Below are 22691 nucleotides of genomic sequence, written 5' to 3'. Positions count from 1 at the left end.
ATGCATAACACACTTCTTACAAGTTAATCCCTGACCTGAATTTTAAATGATAGCACTTTATAAGGATTATGGAATATAATCATTATTTTTGTTGGAAGACTGTCAAGATAGTTAATAGATCTTGATGCATGCCAGTTCAAATTATAACCTCAGGGCTCTTTTTGACTTTTCTTTTTTCACCTTACATTTTGCAGTCAACTTCAAGTAATACCAGAAAGGTGATTTTTATTAATTTTGTTTCAAAACCATCTATAAATTCTAAACACAGGATGTATATCACCTTAAGAATCTTTTCTCAAAGTGACTTCCCATGACTTAAAGTGTTAAATTTCCTATTTAATATTCAAAGAAGGTATATATATCAAAGCTGAAGATCATATATATATATGTGTGTGTATATATATATATATATATAGTGCAATAACTCCCTGCTGTCATTACCAAGGGGGGAAAAAGAGAAAGAAGGTTTAAATCAAGAACAGTAAAATATTTTTCTCTATAAATTATATACAGACAGTTTACAGCTTAGTATGGTTCCATTTAATGATTTTTCAACTTTACAATGGTGTGACGGTGATAAGCATTCATTAGAAACCATACTCTGATTTTTGATACTTTTCTGTGCTAGCAACATGTGGTTTGATCTCTTATGATGCTGGGCAGCGGCAGGGAGCTGAAGCTCCTAACCAGCCGCGTGATCATAACCACAAACACTCTACAGTGCACTGTATTCAGTACATTACATGAGATATTCTAGACTTTATTTTTAAATAAATGTTATGATATTGTACAGCTGTAGGCTAATGTAAGTGAGCACATTTAAAGTAGGGTAGGCTAAGTTCCGATGTTCAGTAGGTTAGATATATTAAATGCTTTTTTTCATTGTTGAGACAGAACCTTGCTCTTTTTCCTAGGCTGGAGGGCATGGTGTGACCTCGTCTCAGTGCAACCTCTGTTTCCTAGGTTCAAGCAATTCTCCTGCCTCAGCCACCCGAATAACTGGAAATGCAGGGACACGCCACCACACTGGCTAATTTTTGTATTCTTGCTAGAGATGGAGTTTCACTATATTGGCCAGGCTGGTCTCGAATTCCTGACCTCAAGTGATTTACCTGTCTTGGCCTCCCAAAATGCTGGGATTACAGGCGTGAGCCACCATGCCTGTATGCATTAGGCAAAATGCCTAAATGCATTTTTGACTTACTGGATACTTTTGATGTAACCCCAAGGAACATCTGTAATCTGAAAGTCATGATGCATTTACTTAAATATATTGGATTCCTAGGCTTTGCACACACAGGTTTATCTGGAATCTTGCATTAAAGGTTCTGTGGAAGGCACTGAAAGCATAAAAGAGACATTATCTACTCTTAAGCGTTCACTGTCTCCTGAATCAGGTTTGGGTTTGAAGAAAACTGTCAGACATCCAAGATCCAGTAATAATTTAAGTACCAACCAACTCCGAAAGAAATTAGAAGGTACACTTTCTACCCGAGGAGGATCCCTGCTTAAGACAGATCATATAAACTAGGACGTGATAATACACCACATCATAGAAACCACAGACTTTAAAATATATGAGAGTTAATAAAGTTACTGTCTTAATAAATTAAAGAATGATTTGCATATATTGGAGATTGCTGTATTTTGAAGGAGGTATAGGATTTGGGACTTTAGAACAGACATGATGCCAAGGAGCAGAACAAAAATAGCAGAGCCATGAAGTGTAAGCCATGAACGTGTGCCAGGACCAGTCTAAATGGAAGAGAAGATTCACTCAGACATTCAATAATATTGATTGTGCACCAACAGTGTAGAATGAAAATTTGATGCAAATTAAATGAAGCCTGTCATTCAGGAGCTTAATTTCTAGATGATGAGTAAGTGAGCAAGATGCAAGATATCTTGAATGGCAAAAAGAGGTACCACCAAGTGCAGGAGGAGCGCAAATAATGTTGAATTCCAGGCTGAGTTGATGAGGGAGTGCTTCAAAGAGAATGAACCATTTACATATGGCCTTGAAGGGACTTGGTTAAGCAGAGACAGTAGATGAGACAGAACAGACAGAAGCACAATGGAAGAGAATCCATGTTTATCCCTACTGCGTGTTGTCTATAATCTTATGTAATCATTCCAAGCAGGAAGGATTATCTCCTCGTTTTATAGGTGGAGAAGCTGCAACTCATAGCTGTAATGAAGCCTTGCTTTGCAGATGCTTGGATTTGAAAGCAGGATGGTCTGATGCAGCAGCCTAACACGTAAGCAAACCATAGGGAACATGAAAGGCCATTGAGACCACGAAAGCAGACAACATTTTGGGATTTAGCAAGGCATCTGACAAAGCTGCAGTGATATTATGGATTTGATTTAAGGATGGGATATTAATGATTTAAAGAAGATATTAAAGATTGGATTTTTATGGATTGGGTTTATGGTGGGCTCGTCAAGTGGAAAGAGCACTCAGTGTGTCAGAGCACTGTAGGGAAAGGAGCATGGGCTGTGGATTCCAAAAACCATCATCATTCCTTATCTAATGTGCCCAGAACTTATGGGAGGATGAGGCAGTTCCAGAGGACAGAAAAGGAGGAAAGGAAAGTAATGCAGAGGAGGGTGGAAATAGTCACGTTACTCAGTGCTCAGCTGGCCATAGTATCCTTTCTTTTTAGTGGGCCGACTCAATAAAATATAGGAGACATTTGTTGATGACACAAATAGATCAGGATCAGTGTCCAGGAAGATTCAACCAAGTGGAGAGATGGGCTGAATATGGATAAGACAATTTAGCAAGAAAGCAAAAGCCCTGGCACTTGGATTGAAAATTTAAGAGTACTGAAAAACAGCACTTTGCTTCCTGCAAAGTTCCGTATGTGCTACCCTCATCCCTCCCTCCCCCAAGAAAAAGCATAATCTAAGGGATGGTAGAAATGTGTTATTTATTTATCATTTTATCTTAGTAGAGCTAGGATTTTCCTGTGTTGCCCAGGCTGGTCTTGAACTCCTGATCGCAAGCAAGCCTACCGCCTCAGCCTCCCAAAGTGCTGGGATTACAGGCATGAGCCACCACGCCCAGCCAGAAATCCATGACTTCGGCATTACGTAATACCACACTCTATGCCCTCATGATCAGAGCATTCTGGGAGCGTCCTCCATTATCGGACTCCAGGCTTTAACAAGATACAGACAAAAGAGCACATTTTGAGTCTATCAGGCTCTGAGGCCAAGTTCACAGTAGCCCCTGTGAGAGGGGCTGGAAATAGGATTATCTGGAGGGTTCCTCATGATAGCTAAGAACGCACCTAGGAAGAATCACAGAGCAGAAATAATAAAAAATACGTTGTCTTTTTGGTGGAAGGAGAGAGAGTTCAGGGATTAGGAAAGAAGAGAACGTGGGCTTTTGTGAGGGAAGTGCTGTGTCCCCATTAATTTTTGTGTAAAACTAAGATTAACCTCACAGCAAGAAGCTAGTGGGAATTCATGGCTCACAGCTAAAGCTCATATTTGCATAAAAATCAGATGTAAATATGGAGGAACATAGTGATTTCTCTTCAAGGAAGATTGCAAGGTTAAACATTCTAGTATTATTTATGCCAATCCTCTAAAACGTATTGGGATCAGCTGGGGAGGGAATGCTTAGGGGTTCACCCCTCCACTTGAATCTCAAGCGATTTCTGAATGGACACCACCTCCAAGAGCTTGGACTGACAACTGCTTCTACTCTAAGGGAGTACACAGAGGCAGCTGGGAAGAGCCTGGGACTCAAACCCAGGACCCACCCACATTCCATCATCAGGGAGAAGGATCAGGCAGACATTTCTCTAAGTCAGGAATCAAGTTTTGTTCATTTTGTAGATTCGGCCTTTAGACATAATTGAAATGAAAAGTCCCCATGACATTTAACAACAGTTTTCTAATTACTCTGCTTTTGTTCTCTGAGAAGGTAGGGTTGTCTCATTCCATCATACCTGAGGTGTACATTAGATACTGTACTAAGAGTTTATTTCAGCACACTGAAGAATTATTCTTTGAGGTGCTCAATTGTCACTGGGAGCTAGATTGCTACTGGGGACTGCATGCTCAGGTAATGATGGAAAAGTGGAAATTAAGGATATAAGTAAGTTTTAAGTTTTATTGTTTTCCCCATCACCTAGACCATAAACCTAATTCTGGAAAAAAAAAAAATGTAGCTGATTTAGGTAATTATGAAAACACCTCGGATTAAACAGGAAATTTTCCTGGCTCTAAGCGATATTGATAACTTTTCAAAGGTAGGTAAATTTTCTCACTTAAACTAACAAGATATTCTTATTAGATTTAAAATTTGAGATTATAGGTCATGCTCTGTTGGTATGATAGTATTTTATTAAAAACTCACATTCTATACAGTACAGTATTTTTAATTTTAACAATTACAACAAATATTGCATTACATGAAGTCATTCTCACATTGTGGTTGAGAAAATTGCTCAGGGTTGCAAAGCTTGTTAAGTAGTGAGGCTGGGAGTTGAAACAGGGTCTTTTTTCCCTACTGTTCCATGCTGCTTTTTCAGTAATGATTTATGGTAATTGGCTTGTATTGTATTCATTTCTAGGTGAAAGTCTATTTAGTATTCATAAAACATTCCATTTAAATTTTCTACTAAAATGAGTATGTCCAGTGCCATGCATATTTGTATAAATAATAGATTTTGTAACCTTTTTCTTTGCCCTTTCTCACAACTAATATAATAGGAGCCATAAAAATATTTAGTGAAGAAACATTTAACTTAAATAGCAGGAGATAAAAGGGCAATCCAAAGTGACAATTCTAATCAAGCATAGAACATGTAAACTTCCAAGTATATTAGGTTTCGGTTCTTAACTATTATTCAGAAAAATGTCTTTGTTACATATCTTATGATATAAGATTGGAAGGAAGAAAATTGAGCATGGATTCACATTGTTTTGAGTATTGATATGGTTGGAACATAGCATATTTATTATATTAAAGTTCCTGAGTTTGATCTTTTCAGAAATATTTCCAAAAAGAAATGGAGGAATTTCCCATTACATTTTATAAAAAAGATAATTATTACAACATATTTCTCCTATGGAGGGGACAGCAAATTGCACTGCTTTTTATATGCAGACTTTATGATGATTAACAGGAACTTGGAAATGAAGGTATTTATTCATTTTAGTTAGATGTAAAAGAGAAATATTTGTTCTATGTAGCAGGTGATTCCATATTTCAGTATAACCCAATAGAAGTCCCTGTATGTAACTTAATTTTTTCTTGTCTGGGTCTTACTTTTGGTTCTGAAATGCAGAAGTGAATCATTAGGTATCTTTTATGATGTCCATATATTTGTGGGTTTGAAAAAGGTATTTCACGAAGACCAATAGACATTTGTTATGTAGCTGGATTTGCTTGGGACAAGGCATCTTTCATTCTTTTTCAGTTACTTTAAAGACAGTATGTTTGGTTAGCTACCTATGAGTGTTGCCAAATGAGATCTAAGGAAACCATGATACGTGAAAGACATCAGGGCTTTACATTCCTGGAGATCAGTCATGGAAAGAAAAGCCAGCCCTGAGATCAGTCAATTAGCCAGGCATGCTTAGTTTTCTCTGCTAATAGCAAGGCTTATTTTTGCCCAGTAGGGTCAAATGTTAACACTAGTTTTGATTCAGCAGTGGTACCCTATAATACATTTGAATTTAGTTATTTTAGAACATCTCTATATATTCATTATACAGCAAGACATTTTCTGGTCCTTCAACATTTTTATTTGTCAGAAGTAGTTTATGACTTCTTGCAGTCTACTTACTGTTTACACTCAACCATGTGCAATCACAATGATTATTGATTGAACAATCTAGTCTTCGTTAAAAGTATGTTAAGTATTCTGATAAAATAATATGCACCATTTCATAATCTATAAGGGTTGGAACCATTTTAATTCATAATATTATGAGAAGCCAAATTTCAAAGAATAGTCTGTGAGGAGAAAAAATAATTTCTAAAATTTATTTTTAAAAAATCAGACCCAAATTATTAAAAACTTCACTTAACTAATGAAGTTAAATGCTTAATGAAAGCTGTTTGTCATGGTCTCAGCCTCTGTTGGAAATAGTTGTAAAATATTTAGTGCATGGTACATCAACCCTCTTTGATGCTTAAGCAACCTTAGTGCCCCCAGGTCAGTGCTCTGAAGGTCCTTTAAATGGAGATAAAGATCAGAACTGACACAGGGACCCCAGGGACCAATCCTGGAAAAATGTTCTGTTTGTTTTGTTTTGTAACTAAACAAATTCCTGTGAACCCTTTGTTGTCATTTTTCTAAATCCTTCAAAACAAGAAGAAGCATTTGGAAGACACAACAGATTCAGGCGACAAAACATTTCAAGTTTCTGCTACAGGTAGAGTCATATGTTCTTTAGAATTTCAGTTGAAATAGATAAAATATTTCCATGACGGACTTCTATTGTCTCTTGGAGGCACTTACAGCTTTTGTTGTTGTGGTTGTCCTTGCCGTTGCTATTTAAATAACTCTCTTCAGCACGTAGACTACATGCCAAATGTATTTGTAAATGATTTGTAATGTGAATGATTTGTAAATGAACGATTTGTAAAAATCTGTACATACATTACTTCAGGACAGAGTTAGGGCCCATTTAGATCTGGTGGCTGGTGCTAATGAACATAAGTTCCATCTCTGTTCAAGGTTTATTTCAAATACCACAGATTGTATCTCTAACTATTATGAGTCATCTCATGAATGAATAAGCAAGAAATAGATTTGCAAAAACTATGTCAAGGGTTATGATCTACATTTTGCAACAATATTATTAGTATCAAATTAATAGTAATTGATACCTAATGAATATTAATATTAGTATCTATTACTATTAAAATGTGCGGACATTTTCTAGTTTATCTGTTTGTCAAAACATTAGCTTTTAAGTATTGTATATGGAAACAATTTACCAGCTAATTGTCAAATTATTTATTTTCTGTGCTTCAGTTTTCTCATCTTTAAGCTAGGGCAAAAGTAAGTGCCCATGTGAGAGGGCCTTTGGGAAGATAAAAGCAGATAGTATGCAAAGTAATTAACAAATCATAGTGCATAGCAATATCTGAATAAATGTTAGCACTAGTTATTCGAGTTTTTCAATAATTTTTTTTTTTTTTGAGACAGAGTCTCACTCTGTTGCCCGGGCGGAGCGCAATGGTGCAATCTCGGCTCACTGCAACCTCTACCTCCTGGGTTTAAGCAATCCTCCTGCCTCAGCCTCCTGAGTAACTGGGACTATAGGTGCACGCCACCACTCCCAGCCAATTTTTGTATTTTTAGTAGAGATGGGGTTTCACCATGTTGGCCAGTCTGCTCCACGGAGCAGGAGTCATATCCTTTAAATTTGCCTTTCCTTCTCTTTCTCTTGCTCTCTCAGCTCTCCTTCTGAGGGCTTCATGTATCTAATTAATACTACAGAGGATGTTAGACCAGTAGAAACAACAGCTTTGCTCTACCTTGTTTAGGAATTCACTCGTTCTCAAGTTTTCCTGTTTCTCAGAAGGATTACAACTGGCACTGGTAGACTCCTAAAGTGGCCAGGACCTAAAGTTTCTCTTGTTTCATTTTGGCTTAAATTTTTACCAGAATTTGTTTTAAGAAATCATTTTTCTTAGCTGTTCTAGTTGAAAGTCCATTTTCTTTTTTTATACGTAAGTTTTCTCCCTTTAAATGTCCTGTGATACAGACTCTACCATAAATCATGTTACACTGCAGTTTGGTCTCTGGCATCATTTTTGCCTCTTCACTTTAGAATAATCAGATCTCCTTCAGTGCCAATACGTTTTCTTGAGTCACCGGGGAGGGCCCCTGTGTGACTGGACACCACATCCTGCAGTACACATACACACAGTCACCCTCATTTGTAATTGCAAAGACACTCTGCGATCATGTTGGCCTTGTGATCCACCTGGCTTGGCTTCCCAAAGTGCAGTTTTTCAATAATTTTAAATGCATTCCAATAGGACGGATACTAACATTCACTCAACAAATACTTATGAACCACTTACCACATGCAAGTCCATGGTCAGATCTCTATCTGTGGCCGTCTTCAAAACCGTTTACACCCTATTTTTAAATACTGTGCTGTGTTTAAAATGTTTCCTAACTGCTTCGCAGAAAAACCAGACGAGGCAGAAGTAAAGCAAATAAACCAAACAAGTCGTCTCTAACAGCTTATGTGAAGTCTTCTTTCTAAAAGTTCGAAAAGTGGAATCTTTCTGTGCATCCTCAAAGGGAAGACGGGCTTTCAGCTGGCGGAAGAGTGTATGAGATCTTTGTAGATGCTGCGGCACCATCCAGAAGGGAAGGTACGTATTGCCTGGGCTCTTCTGGGGTTGGCTTTATTCTTGGTGCAACCTAGTAGGGAGTGGGCGCAGAGAGGAGCGGTCTTTGCTGAGAGGGCTGCTGGGCCCTCCACAGAGCCCAGGCCTATCCAGAGACCAGCATTGTCTAACAGCAATGATGAAGCCTCCTGAGGCTGCGAGGAGCCCGTCAGCCACTTAGTGGGCTGCCTCTGCATCTCCAGTTGTGCTGGGAGCAGGGATGCTTATTGTGGCCTGGGAACCTCCAGGTTACTCACAACTGGTACAAGAGGGCATCTGAGTGACATTGTTAAGCTGTGATTAGAAACCGTTGATTGAAAAGAGTGTTATGTGGTTTGACTGTGGGGAATTTTGTTTTTGTCAGTCTTGGGTATGTTTTTAAGAACTGTCGGACTTTAGATGTAAAAAGCAAGCTTGAGCTAACTCCTCCAGTTCCTCCATTTGGTAAATGAAGAAAGCAATGTTCAAAGAAGGTAAACACTCTCATACAAAGGGTTGTTTGGTTTTTTCTTGTAAATTTGTTTAAGTTTCTTGCAGATGCTGGATATTAGACATTTGTCAGATGTATAGTTTGCAAATATTTTCTACCATTCTGTAGGTTGTCTGTTTACCCTGTTGATATATTCTTTTGCTGTACAGAAGCTCTTGTTTAATAGATCCAACTTGTCAATTTTTGCTTTTGTCGTAATTGCTTTTGGCTATGCGCAATAGCAAAGATATGGAATCAACCTAAGTGCCCATCAATGGGAGATGGCATAAAGAAAACGTGGTATATATACACCATGGAATATGACGCAGCCATAAAAAAAGAATGAGATCTTGTCTTCTGCAGGAACATGGATGGAGCTGGAGGCCATTATCCTCAGCAAACCAACACAGGAACAGAAAAACAAATCCTGCATGTTCTCACTTATAAGTGGGAGCTAAATGACGAGAACTCATGGACGCAAAGAAGGGAACAGCAGACACTGGGGTCTACTTGAGGGTGGAGGGTACGAGGAGGGAGGGGGCAGAAACAAATAACAATTGGGTAGTAGGCTTAGTACCTGGGTGATGAAATATCTGTACAACAAACCCCTGTGACACGAGTTTACCTATGCAACACACCTTCACCTGTACCCCCAGACCTAAAATACAAGTTAAAAAAATAACAGGATGCAAAGGGGCCGTGTTCATGGCAGCACAGGCTTTGGAGGCTGTGCTTGGAATTATATTCCTCCTCTACCCACAAGCTTTCTAAACTTGAGAAAGTCATTATATCTTTCTGTACCTCAATTTCTTCTTCTATAAAATGGGCGTAATGATCATATCAACCTCAGAAATTGCTGTGAACAAACAGATCTTATGTGGGTGTTTAGTAAAGGACCCGTGTAGCCTGTATGAAGTGTTCAAAGTTCCCTCGTTATTATTATTATCATTATGCTGGTTGTTATTAATTTGGGGAGACCAAATTGAAACCAGAAGACAGTAACTGACAATCCAGTGTCTCTTCTTCCTTGGAAATTTTGACTCTAAACCACAGTGTATCTTTCTAATAAGCTAGATAAATGATAGGGAGAATTTTGTATTTAGTAACATTTGTTTTTGCTATTTTGTTATTAATTTGTATGTCTCCCATGTCAGCATTCAAAGTACTTCAGCAAATCAGATATTAATATATAAAATTTATACTTGTAACATATTTAAAAGAATTGGATTAATTTATAAAGTATACTCAAAAGTGTGTGTGCTGGGTTTATGTTTCTTGTGACTTTGATCTGAAATGTTTAAGATAACATTTCAAAGCATAACTATAAAAAGGGAAGTTTTAAGTTTACTAGAGAAAGTGTATAGTACTGTTTTTATGACACTGAGATAGGAAAAGGCTTGCAGGTAGGAAACAAAACGCCAAAATCATGAAGGCTCATAAATTCAGGTTCATAAAGTGGCAAAACTTTGGTACTCCTCCAGAACTATTTAAAAGAAAAACTAGATTGGAAGGAAATATTTGCTTCATATATCTGACAGAGGATTCTCATCCAAAACATATTTAAATTATTTTACATCTTGGTCAGAAAAAGTCAGATAACACACCAGGAAAATGTTCAGACTGTGAGAATAAGAGCCAGGCATGGTGGGTTCCCACCTGTAATCCCAGCACTTTGAGAGGCTAAGGTGGAAGGATTACTTGGGGCCAGGAGTTCGGGACCAGCTTGGGCAACACGGAGAGACCCCATCTCTACAAAAACATTTTTTTAAATGTAAAAATATGCAATTCATGGTAGAAAAAAATACAAATGAACAACAGGTACATGGCAAAAAAATACATCTTTAATAAAAATTATGGCTATGCAAGTTAAAACAAGATATGGGTTTTTGTTGTTGTTGTTGTTGTTTTGTTTTGATTTTGAGACGGAGCCTTGCTCTTGTTGTCCAGGCTGGAGTACAATGGCATGATCTCAGCTCACCACAACCTCCGCCTCCCGGGTTCAAGCGATTCTCCTGCCTCAGCCTCCCAAGTAGCTGAGATTACAGGTATGAGCCACCTCACCCGGCTAATTTTGTATTTTGAGTAGAGACAGGGTTTCTCCATGTTAGTCAGACTGGTCTTGAACTCCCAACCTCAGGTGACCTGCCCACCTCGGCCTCCCAAACTGCTGGGATTCCAAGTATGGACCATCGCACCTGGCCAAGATATGGGTTTTATAACCAGGTAGGCAAATATTAAGAACCTAAGCACACCTGGTGTGGCAGGGCTGTGGAGGAAGCAGTGTCTTCAGACACAACTAGCAGAGGGAGGCCTGAGTTGATGGAGCCATTGGAAGAACAATCTGGCAGTATTTATTAGAGCTCCACATGCAGGCTGTATGTTCTAGCAATTCCCACTTATCCACATCAGCCCTACAGGAACACTTGCCAAGGGGACATGAACAAAAAAATTCATTGTGTGGTGTTTTTCTATATTGAAAAATTGTAAACAACCTAAATGCCTTTCAATAGAGTAATGTCTGAATAAATGATAGCATTTTCCTTTTCTAGAATACTAAGCAGAACTAAAAAGAAAGCGTTAGATAGATGGATGGATCTCCAAGATATGTTTTGAGAGAAAATAACCAGTTGCAGAAAAATGTATGCAATGGGATTTAGTTTATTTTAAAAATATAGGGAGTCACAAACAAATGAAGTAGGAAATGATGGAGTCCTATATCTCTATGTAGAAGCACAGGAAGCAGCATGGCATGATACATCTAGCTCACAGCCGTGGGTATCCCTGGAGGGATGCTGAAGATTGTAGGACACGCATTCAGAGGGCTTTTATGAGGCAAATGAATAATACAGTTGTTTTCTACCTGAGTTGAGACCAGATTAATATACAGATAGGGACCCAAATGTCAGCTTTGTGGCTGATTAAGGTGATAATGGAGCAGGTGGCTTAGCTTTATAATCAGGTGGGCTTGCAGCTGTCCTGTTCCTCACCTCCTATTATTTTTTGCTCCCCTGCCTTCCCTCCGCACTGCCTTCCCTCTTAGCCTGCATCAGCAGGCTAAGCTTTGGGGCAGTCTATAAGGGAGCTTAGTTCTGCATAACCTCACATTGATCAAAGCTAGAAAATAAACAGACCGGTATCTCAGTCTTACAGCATTTTCATAGATTGGCTCCACCCTCCTTAAAAATATGAGCCAGTGGTCACCACCAACAATTAGGTAATGAGTTGCTCCTTCTCGTCCCCAGGAGCAGGGAGGATGAAAGTCATGGTACACAAGGAGCTGAAGGCTTTTATCATTATGATTACTATTGTCCATGAACGTGAGTATCACCTACAAATAGTATCACCTGCAAGTGATGTTTTAATGTTTTTTTTAAAAGAAAATGTATCCATGTAACACACATAAGCAAAACCAAAAGTTCAATAGAAATCTGCAATGATGTTAGGCATTTTTCCCAACAGTAGTTTCTTATAAAAAATGTTTTATTTATTTTTTATATTTACTTATTTATTATTTATAAATAATGCTTCCAAAAATGAGCCTGTTGATATAAAACAAATTAAGATACAAAACATGAGAAACTAAATAGCTATGACATGAATTTTCTTTTAAAAGTCTAGAGAGCATTTATCTTGTAGAAATTTCAAATAAGCCTTATGTCGATATCAGTATACACTCAAGATATTGAATAGCATTTGCAAAATTTAAAAAATTATTATTATTATAAAGACTCAGTCTCACTCTTGTCTGCCAGGCTGGAGTGCAATGGCACAATCTCAGATCACTGCAACCTCTGCCTCCCGCGTTCAAGCGATTCAGCCTCCCAAGTAGCTGGGATTATAGGTGTGCACCACCACGCCTGGCTCATTTTGGTTCTTTTAGTAGAGACTGAGTTTCACCATGTTGGCCAGACTAGTCTCGAACTCCTGACTTCAGGTGATCTGCCCGCCTTGGCCTCCCAAAGTGCTGGGATTACAGGTGTGAGCCACCACACCCAGCCCATAAAAAAAGTTATTAAAATGTCTGACCATTTACTGTGTACCAGGTATTCTGCTAAACGCTTTACATTTTTTTTAATTTAATCCTTCCGTTAATGCTGTGAGGTTGGCACTCTTTTTTGGTTAAGGAAACTGAGGTTGAGAATGGATAAATATTTGCCTGAGGTCCAAGGAAATAAGGGCCCATTTCTACTGTGTATTTATCTTACATTTTCTTCATGCACAGTCTTTTCCAACTACAGGCCCATTATTTGCTAACCTGAATATGAGCATTTAAAATTAAAATAAATTCAGTTGTTTTCTTGGCATATACATTTGCAGTGATTCACAAACTTCAATCTTTATCTACTGAGGAGAAAAAGTTCTTTATTCGTATAAACTATAATTATAAGCATTATTTTTAGAGAAAGAAAATGTGTCTGTTTATACTAGGTATTTAAAAATCACCTACGGATTTGCTCTAATTGTCAGTTTCTCCCAAATTATTATTGTTTCTAAATCTCTTAACAAGTAATTATAAATAGATGTGTTGGCATGAAAAATAAGAAAGACATTCAGTGTTTCCTGTATTTCATAAACACCGCATCATTTTCTTTCATCAAAATTTCCATTCAAAGATTGTAATAGTGTTAGGACATCTTCTGGGCTTAAGCAGGTATGAGAAGAAGCCACAACTTCTTTTCCTTCTGGATCACCTCAGATCTTACTCTACGATGTTAGAAATCCACACGAGAGTAATATTCAAATACATGAACATATCTTTGTTTTCATTTGCAGCACAGGATCTTTTATTGTAGTGCTGCTTAATGCTGAATAGGCTTGAAAAGATATATCAAGTACAGGTGTAAACAACATGTTATTTCATTAAGATAGTTGTAGCTATATTGCGATGATGGCAATTTGGTCAGATTCATAGGACAATGAAGATCTATCAGGGTAAGAGCTCATGATCTGAATATGCAGACAGTCTTATAATTCTTACTGTATGTATGTTTATTTTTTGTAATTTCAGGACAATATTTTAGAGACAGAGTCAAACTCTATTGACCAGGGTGGAGCAACAAAGTGAGACCATGGAGGGCAGTGGCATGATCATAGCTCACCACAGCCTCAACCCCCTGGCCTCAAGCAATCCTCCCACCTAAGCCTCCCAAGAAGCTGGGTCTACAGGCACATGCCACCATGCCAGGTGTTTTAACTTGGCTTATAAACTCTATCATATCTGTTATTGTAGAGAATTGAAGCAATCCGAAAGAAAAGTATTTGGAGACTTTGAGTAGATTCTCAAGACAAAAGATACCCAAATGCTGAAATATTGATGCCCTCACTACAGTCGGTACAGAAAAAGGTGAATATTATCCTGGATGCCATTATACTGATGCAAGTTGCAAAGGTGAGAGCTTGCATTTGTCAAAGTGTAGAGTTGGTTCTTCTTACATCATAAAACATGGAAGCTAACATCTCAATGACTTACCTTAAAATCCCATTTTTTCTTTTTTGATCATACTAATGCATTTTGGGGTACAAATAAGAGAAGCTATTTTCTTTGCCAAAAATAGCTTGAGAGTATGATCTGAGCAGAGATATAGAAACTATAGAATACCTCATATTTCTTCTCTTGAAAGCTGATTACCCATCTATCCAAATTCATTATTCTGTAGTTTATTCTCAGTGTATTTTCCTAAGATTTGGAAATTTGACAAGTTCGTAGATGGGGCCCAAAGTTTCAGACACTCCCTGTATTAACAGTAGATTACAAAGATAGCATGAAGAAGAGGAAAGCAATTGAAGATGCCAACTAGTGCGCCTAAAAATCAGTTTCATAAACTTGTCATGTGGAGTAGTCAAATACAAAATAATTCACATGTGATATCAGTACAATTTTTTCCTTTTTTTCTTAAAACAAAAATTTCCTTTTTATTTAAAGAAAATAAAAAATAAAAGAAAATAAAGTATATGAGGGATCACACTCAGAAATGGCTTCTTCCTGTCATACCTCAGGGATGTGAAGCAAAAAGATAACAGGTGTATAGATCATAAAGCTGGCAGGTTATGGGTGATTCTAAGAGATCTATTGCCCCATCCCCAACTAGCAGCAAAAGTTCTGATGACATGTGAATTAATATGAAATCAGGTTTCATAGTGATTCAAAGCAAGTTTTCACTTTAGTTCAGGGCTGACAGAAATATGTTTCTTTGGAGTGGAAGGATGACATGACATAGTGATTGAGTCTTGAACCAGGGGCCAGAGTATGTGGGTTCTTGCCCCAATCCCATCTCTTGGGTTCTTTGTGATTTGCTATCTCTGATCTTCCATTCCTTCCTTTTCAAAGAATATTACGTGCCATGCCTGCATCAAAAGAATCTTGCAAGGAAGATCCAATGAGGAAAAGCAGTAGAATTACCTAATTATATATAAACAGTACTGTGCAAGTGGAAGATGTCATTAATGACATCAGAATGTCTTTGCAAGTACAAATGAGGGTGACACTGTGTGCATGCGTATTGCAGGATGTGGTGTCCAGTCACACGGTGGCCCTCCCTGGTGACTCAGGAAAGGATGCACATCTCGGCACCAAAGGAGACCTGATTTTCCCAAAGTGAAGAAGCAAAAATGATGCCAGAGACCAAACTGCAGTATAACATTATTTATAGGGGAGTCCATATCACAGGACATTTAAAGGGAGAAAACTTACATATAAAAAAAGAAAATGTACTTTCAATTAGAACAGCTAAGAAAAATGAATTTAAAAAAAAAAATCCTGGTAAAAATGTAAGCCAAAATGAAACAAGAGAAACTTTAGGAGTCTACCAATGCTAGTTGTAATCCTTCTGAGAAACAGGAAAACTTGAGAACGAGTGAATTCCTAAACAAGGTAGAGCAAAGCTGTTATTTGTCCTGGTCTAACATCCTCTGTAGTATTAATTAGATACATGAAGCACTCAGAAGGAGAACTGAGAGAGCAAGAGAAGGAGAAGGAAAAGCACGTTTAAAGGATACGACTCCTGCTCCATGGAGCAGACTCTGGCTTTAGCACCCTCTTGTGTTTATTCAATATTCCGTGCAAATGAATGGATTACCAGCTACATTATGGAGTTCTTAGAGATATGTGCTACAGTGATCTTGCAGATAAAAGTCCTTCTTTTTTAGATGAGTAGTTTAACTGAGATAACTAAGTTTTAATCACTTAATTTGATCTTGTCCTATTTGAACTAGAATTTAGATGTCCTGATTTCTCATCTTTTTGCCACCCTTCATGTTTTTTCACATTTGTAAGATAAGATCATTTAATTATCGGACAGTGATTTCAACTCATTTTTGGATTCTGTCTAGCCATCTACACCCAAAATCGTAGTATAGCACATACCTCTAATATTCGTATATAAACCCAAATTAACTATATCATCACAATTTTGTTATATCCCTTGAGATACAAGATACAAAAACAAGGGATAGAATTTATGCTTGTATTAGTCCATGTGAAGTTACTAAAGTTTGAACAATAAATAGCTAACAAAAATAAATTTAAAAGAAATTCAGATAATTAATATTATTTTAAGGAACTGCAGTGGCAGGGATTCTAGGCGAAATCACATTTTAGAGATGGGGGAGAGATAGAGAGAGAGAGAGAGAGAGACTGATTTTGGGGGAAATGTGAGCAATTTGTCAGAATGTAAAAGAGAACTATTTGAATTCTTCTGTCAATCATTTTACCTGGGAAACACTTAGATGATGAAGGATTGCCTTTTTCTTTTGGCTTCAAGAGACCAATAGGCAGTGTTTCCAGCAAAAATCATGATTTTGGCTCTCTCAAAGCCTTTGTGTTGAGAATGCAGATGATATATTTGTCTCTGTTTTGTGCTCAGATCTGGAATTTCCTAGAATGTTACCTACAAAACATATAGATATTAATATATTAAAGGACTTTTAGCACAAATATCAACATTTTTTCTTTGTCACCTATTTAACAATTATAGTATCATCACACTAAACACAGACTCAAATGTCTCTTCATTCCACTATTCCAGAATGGAACACAAAAATGGTATATTTTGATCTGGATTCATTGCCATCGATTAATGGGACATTAGCAAACACTCCCCTTTGGGCAGACCACTTTTGCATTTTAATTTCATTGCGATCAACATAATGAAGCTGTTGATGGTCTTCCGTTTTCCCTAGTATTTGCCTCTTACATTTGAACTGCAGCCCTTTGTGCCTCAATCTGTTTTCACAGATGGAATTTTTTAGAATATTTTTTCTGTTTCTCTGAAGCAGTTAGAATAGACAAAAAATCACTTCACATCATAAGTTTAAATTCCACCAATAAAATCAAAACTTTTATGAGCCATTATGCAATTGTCCCATAGAGTAAAAGGTTCAGCTGAAAAGTGATATGTATTATTATTTCATTGTAACTTAATAAAATCTTCCTAGGGGAAGTCATTATTTATTTAAAAATAAAAAGCAGTAGAAGTCTTTAAGGTATTTTTTTACACATTTCAGGCTACGGTTTAATATTCATACATGTATATACACACACAATGAATATATATACAGTTAGAGATTAAATTTCTGAGAGAAACATTTTTATATTAAAAAGGGGCCAGGTGTGGTGGCTCACTCCTGTAATCCCAGCACTTTGGGAGGCCGAGGCGGGCAGATCATGAGGTCAGGAATTCGAGACCAGCCTGTCCAACATAGTGAAACCCTGTCTCTATTAAAAATACAAAAATTAGCCGAGTGTGGTGGTGCACGCCTGTAGTCCCAGCTACTCAGGAGGCTCAAGCAGAAGAATCACTTGAACCTAGTAAGTGGAGGTTGCAATGAGCCGAGATTGCGCCACTGCACTCCAGCCTGGGCAGCAGAGTGAGGCTCTGTTTCGAAAAAAAGAAAAAAAAAAAGGAAGGACTTCTGATTATGAACATGACCTCATGACGGCTTTTGGATTGAGCTACTGAAAAGTAATAAACTCTCAAACTGGACAAAACTGATGAAGTAACTGTTTTCAGACATTGGACAACTTGCCACAAACGGCTGTCATCCCTAGGAGATGGAATCACAGGCAGGTAGATACAACTTGCCTTCAGCTTTCTGCCTGGGGCACTTTCCACACTGTGGTACAAGCAGGTCACCTAGATGGACAGCAGTGGTCCTGCTGGGTGGAGGAAACATTAGAGTTCAGGGCCACCGAAGCCGTTATAATGTTTGACAAGGCATCTCTAGAGATGAAAAAGCTGCACAGAAAAGTAGCTCTAGAAATCTGCATGTAGATTCTTGTGAGTCATGGGCATGCACATGTGAAACTCCATGATTTCTAGCAGAAAAGAGCTATAAAAGGCTCTGAGTTGAACTGGGACACTGCAGGTTCCACAGTGCTAAAGGGCACTGGCCATCTGACCTGGCAGAGTGGAGTCGTTTCACATACCTCAGGCATTCTGTATCACAGAAAAGCCACACCTTAAAAGTAGGGCTGACCAACCAAATTAAAAAGTGAGCAAAAGACTCGAATTAGAGATTTTATTTTAAAAAGGTATACATATGTAATGGTTAATAAGCACATGGAAATTTGCTCAATACCAGTAGTTACTAGAGAAATGTAAATTGAAACAGCAGTGCCCTCTCTACCACTGCACCCATTGGAGTGGCTGTAATAAGAAACAGGAATACCAATGTTGGCAAGGGTGTGGAGAAATGGGAACCGTCATGCATTCTAATGGAAATGAACATGGTATATCCACTTCTAAAAACATCTAGCTGGTTTATCGTAATGTTAAACAAAAATTTATATTCAACCTAGCAGGTTCATTCCTAGAAATCTACTCACGAGAATTAAAAACATGTATCTACACAAAGATATGTACATGAATGTTTACCTCAGCATTATTTGTAATAGCCAAAAGGAAGTAAAGATCTAAATTTTCATTAACTAGTGATCGGATAAACAAAATGTGGGTATCCATACAGTGAAATTGTATATTCAGCAAGTAAGTGGAATGATTACGGGTGTATGCTATAAAATGTATTAAGCTAGAAAAAAAATGCTAAGTGAAAGAAGCCAGGCACAAAAGACTATTAAATATATATGCAATGTCTGGAAAAGGCAAACTTAGGAAGTCAGAAAGCAGATCAGTGGTTGTCTTGGGCTGCAGGTAAGATTTGGAATTGACTGGAAAAAGCATGAAGAAACTTTTTGGAATGATGGAAATGTTCTTACAAAGGATTGTGGTGATGGTGACACAATTCTATAATTTTACTAAAACCATCAAACTGTTAAAAAAAAAATAGGGCGCTACTAACCGTACAGGAAATGCTACCTAATAAAGCCTAAAGTCAGTTGATTTACCAGTAGATTAACTGCCTGCTAGAATAAATCTCAACACTAAAGAAAGGCAACAAAATCCAAACTCTCAGCAACATAGCAGCTGCAATATCCCATATGCGATGAAAGTTACTAGACATGAAAAGAAGCAAGAAAATGTGACCAATACCCAGGAGAAACTAAAGTTGAAATAAACAGCCCCGAGATGACCCAGACGATGGAATTATGAAATAGAAACTTTCCGAGAGTATTATAAATTTGTTTGAGGATTAAAAGAAGAGCATGAACTTTTTTTTTTTTTTTAGTGGAAAGATGAATTTCAGCAGAGAAATCAAAACTATAAAAATTAAATACATGGAAAATCTGGAACTAAAAAAAGTCAGAAATGAAGAATTCACTGGATGGGCTGAATAGCAGATTGAAACATGCAGAAGGAAGTATCAGTATAACTTAAATATAGAGCAACAGAAAATCTAAATTTAAATAGAGAGAAGACAGATTTCTTAAAAACAAAGAATTTCAGCGGTTGGTTGAGATATTGTTAAGTGGTAACTGGGGTTATAGAAGGAGAGTAGAGTTCAGAGCAGAGGATACATCTGCAAAAATATTGGCTGAATATTTTCCAAAGGTAAAAATTACTGTTACAGTTCAGATGTTTGTCCCACTCAACCCTCATGTTAAAATTTGATCCCAATACTACAGGTGGGACCTAATGGGAGGTGTTTGGGTCATGAGGGCAGACCCCTCATGAATGGATAAATGCCCTCCCTGGGGGTGGTGAGTGAGTTTTCCCTCTGTTAGCTGCATAAGAACTATTGTTAAAAAGAGCCTGGCGCCTCACCCACCCCTTGTGTCCTCTCTTGCCATGTCATCTCTGCACACACCAGCTCCCCTTTGCTTTCCATCCACCATGACTAGAAGCAGCCTGTGGCCTTTGCTGGATATAAATGCCAAATCTTGAATTTTTCCAGCCATCCGAATCATGAGCCAAATATATATATATTTTAATGGAGTCCTACTCTGTTGTCCAGACTGGAGTGTAGTGGAACAATCTTGGCTCACTGCAACCTCTGCCTCCAGGATTCAAGCAATTCTCATGCCTCAGCCTTCTGAGTAGCTGGGATTACAGGTGTGCACCACCATGCCTGACTAATTTTTTTCATATTTTTTAGTAGAGATGAGGTTTCACTATGTTGGCCAGGCTGGTCTTGAACCCCTGACCCCAACTGATCTGCCTGTCTTGGCTTCCCAAAGTGTTGGGATCACAGGCATAAGCCACCGTGCCTGGCCATAAATCTTTTTTCTTTTATAAATAACCCTGTCTTAGGTATTTCTTTAGCAACACAAACACACTAAGAAAATGACTGCTAAGGTCTCATGAAAACAATACAACACAGCCTATAAGGGACTAGCATCTTTAAAGAGTTGAATTATCAGCTTAAAATTTGATATCTAGAAAATTATCCTTTAAAAATAAAGTCTGAGAGATTTTCAGTTGATAAAAGTTAAGATCATCTATCACTTATGGCTATCAACTTAAATATCATAAATAAGATATTAAACCAAAGTGCATCTTTTAAAAAATGATAAGGCACAACCAAATGCGGTTCATACCAGTGATGCAAAGATAGCTCCATATTAGACAATCTGTTGCTTTACCATATTAATGTTACAAAGATGAAAATTCCTCATATCATCTTCATAGATGCTATAGAGGTTTTAGATACGTTCCTTGAGCTCTCAAAAATATTAATAAATCATGAATAGATGGATACTTTCTTAACAAACATACAAAAGTTTCTAGGACTGCCACCGTGTATAAGACGGCCAGGGGAATAAAAAAGAGAAATGAAAAGGAAGAAGCAACTATATTGATATTTGTAGATTCTATGATTGTACACATGAAAAACATAAAAACAATAAGTGAATTTGATAAGATATGAAGTTAATATCAAAATTCAATTAATTATATCAGAATCAGAGCATAAAATGACACCACTTATAATAGCTATAAGATTATAAGAAATAAATATAAGAAATATATGAGCTATATAAGATTTTCAAATGCTACTAACATAAAAATATTATCAAAACAGAATGATATGCCTTATTTCTGTGCAGATAGATTCAATATTGTAAAGTTCAATTTTCTTAAAATTAAATCTTGAGTTTAATGTGATCTCAATTTAAATACCAGAGAAAAAATTATTTTTAGAATTAGGTGAACTAATTCTAAATTCAATGGAAAAATAAATGAGAACAACCAAGTAAATACTGAAGAAATATTAATAAATTGTTCCTGTCCATACTTCAAATATTATAGGTAATAATTAAAATACTTTATTATTGACAAATATATATCTCTATAAATGGGCAAGACTACAGAGTAAAAAAATAGATAAATATATATTGAATGTATATTTTGTATATAATAATATTTGAATTTCACATCACTAGAGAAGTGATGATTTATTTAGTAGATAACAGTGGAGTGTTTTAGTAACCAATCAAGAGACAAATTAATTCGAACCCCCACCTTACTCTTTTCACTAAAATAAATTTCAGATTGATTAAATATTTAGTATTTTTTAAGTGTTTAATAAACCATGAAAATACTAGTAAAAAAACCTAGATAATTATTTTTAGTAATATGAGAGTTTAAAAAAAAAACAAACCCTTTCTAAACACTACACAAAATTCGGCAACAATAAAAAAAGACTAATAAATTTGATAACGTAGAAATTTGTGAAAATTGCATGGATAAAAAATACAACATGCAAAATGAGTTATAAATGGATAAAATACCTACATATCGATTAAAAAAGGCCAATAATTCAAAGAAAAAATGAACAAAAACATGAAGAAATAGTTCATAGGAAGAGACATGTGAATAAATTTTTCGTCTTTGAAAAATCTTCTACCTCATTCATAAGTGAAATGCCAACTAAAACTTCCGTACAGTATCCATGTCCCACAAATGATTAAAAACAACACAAACATTTGTACACGGTTTGAAAGACTATACTGAGTAACAATTAATTTCATATACTATTGATGACAGTAAAATAATTAGTCTGACCAATTTGGAGAACAATTTGGCACTTTGTAACATAAAAAATGCATATTTCTGGGAATTTGTTCCGTTTCTAGGAATTTATTCTTATTGACATACATGTGGGAAAAATTTGAAAAATGATATCTATGTCATATGTGTAACAGCAAAAGTTGGAAGCAAGCTAAATGGCCAAATAAGGAAGAGGTTCAATAAACTGTAATTTATGCCCTCAGTGGAATACTATGCAGTCACTGAAAGAACAAATAGTAAGGGTACTCACATCGTATTGTTATGTTGTGTTGTATTGCCTTGTCGTGTATTGCATTGCATTGCACTGTATTATTGTATTGTATTGATATGTTGCTAAAACATACTAAGTTAAAAGGAAAGCAAATTGTAGAACAATGTGTCTATTATGCTACCTTTTGAGAAAAACTATAAATATGTATGCACACATCTCTACTCTTATCCT

Source organism: Sapajus apella, unplaced genomic scaffold (genome assembly GCF_009761245.1).
Source record: "Sapajus apella isolate SASKATOON/1434 unplaced genomic scaffold, GSC_monkey_1.0 scaffold63, whole genome shotgun sequence".
In the NCBI taxonomy this organism is placed as follows: Eukaryota; Metazoa; Chordata; class Mammalia; order Primates; family Cebidae; genus Sapajus; species Sapajus apella.
Note: the sequence above shows the minus strand (reverse complement) of the source record.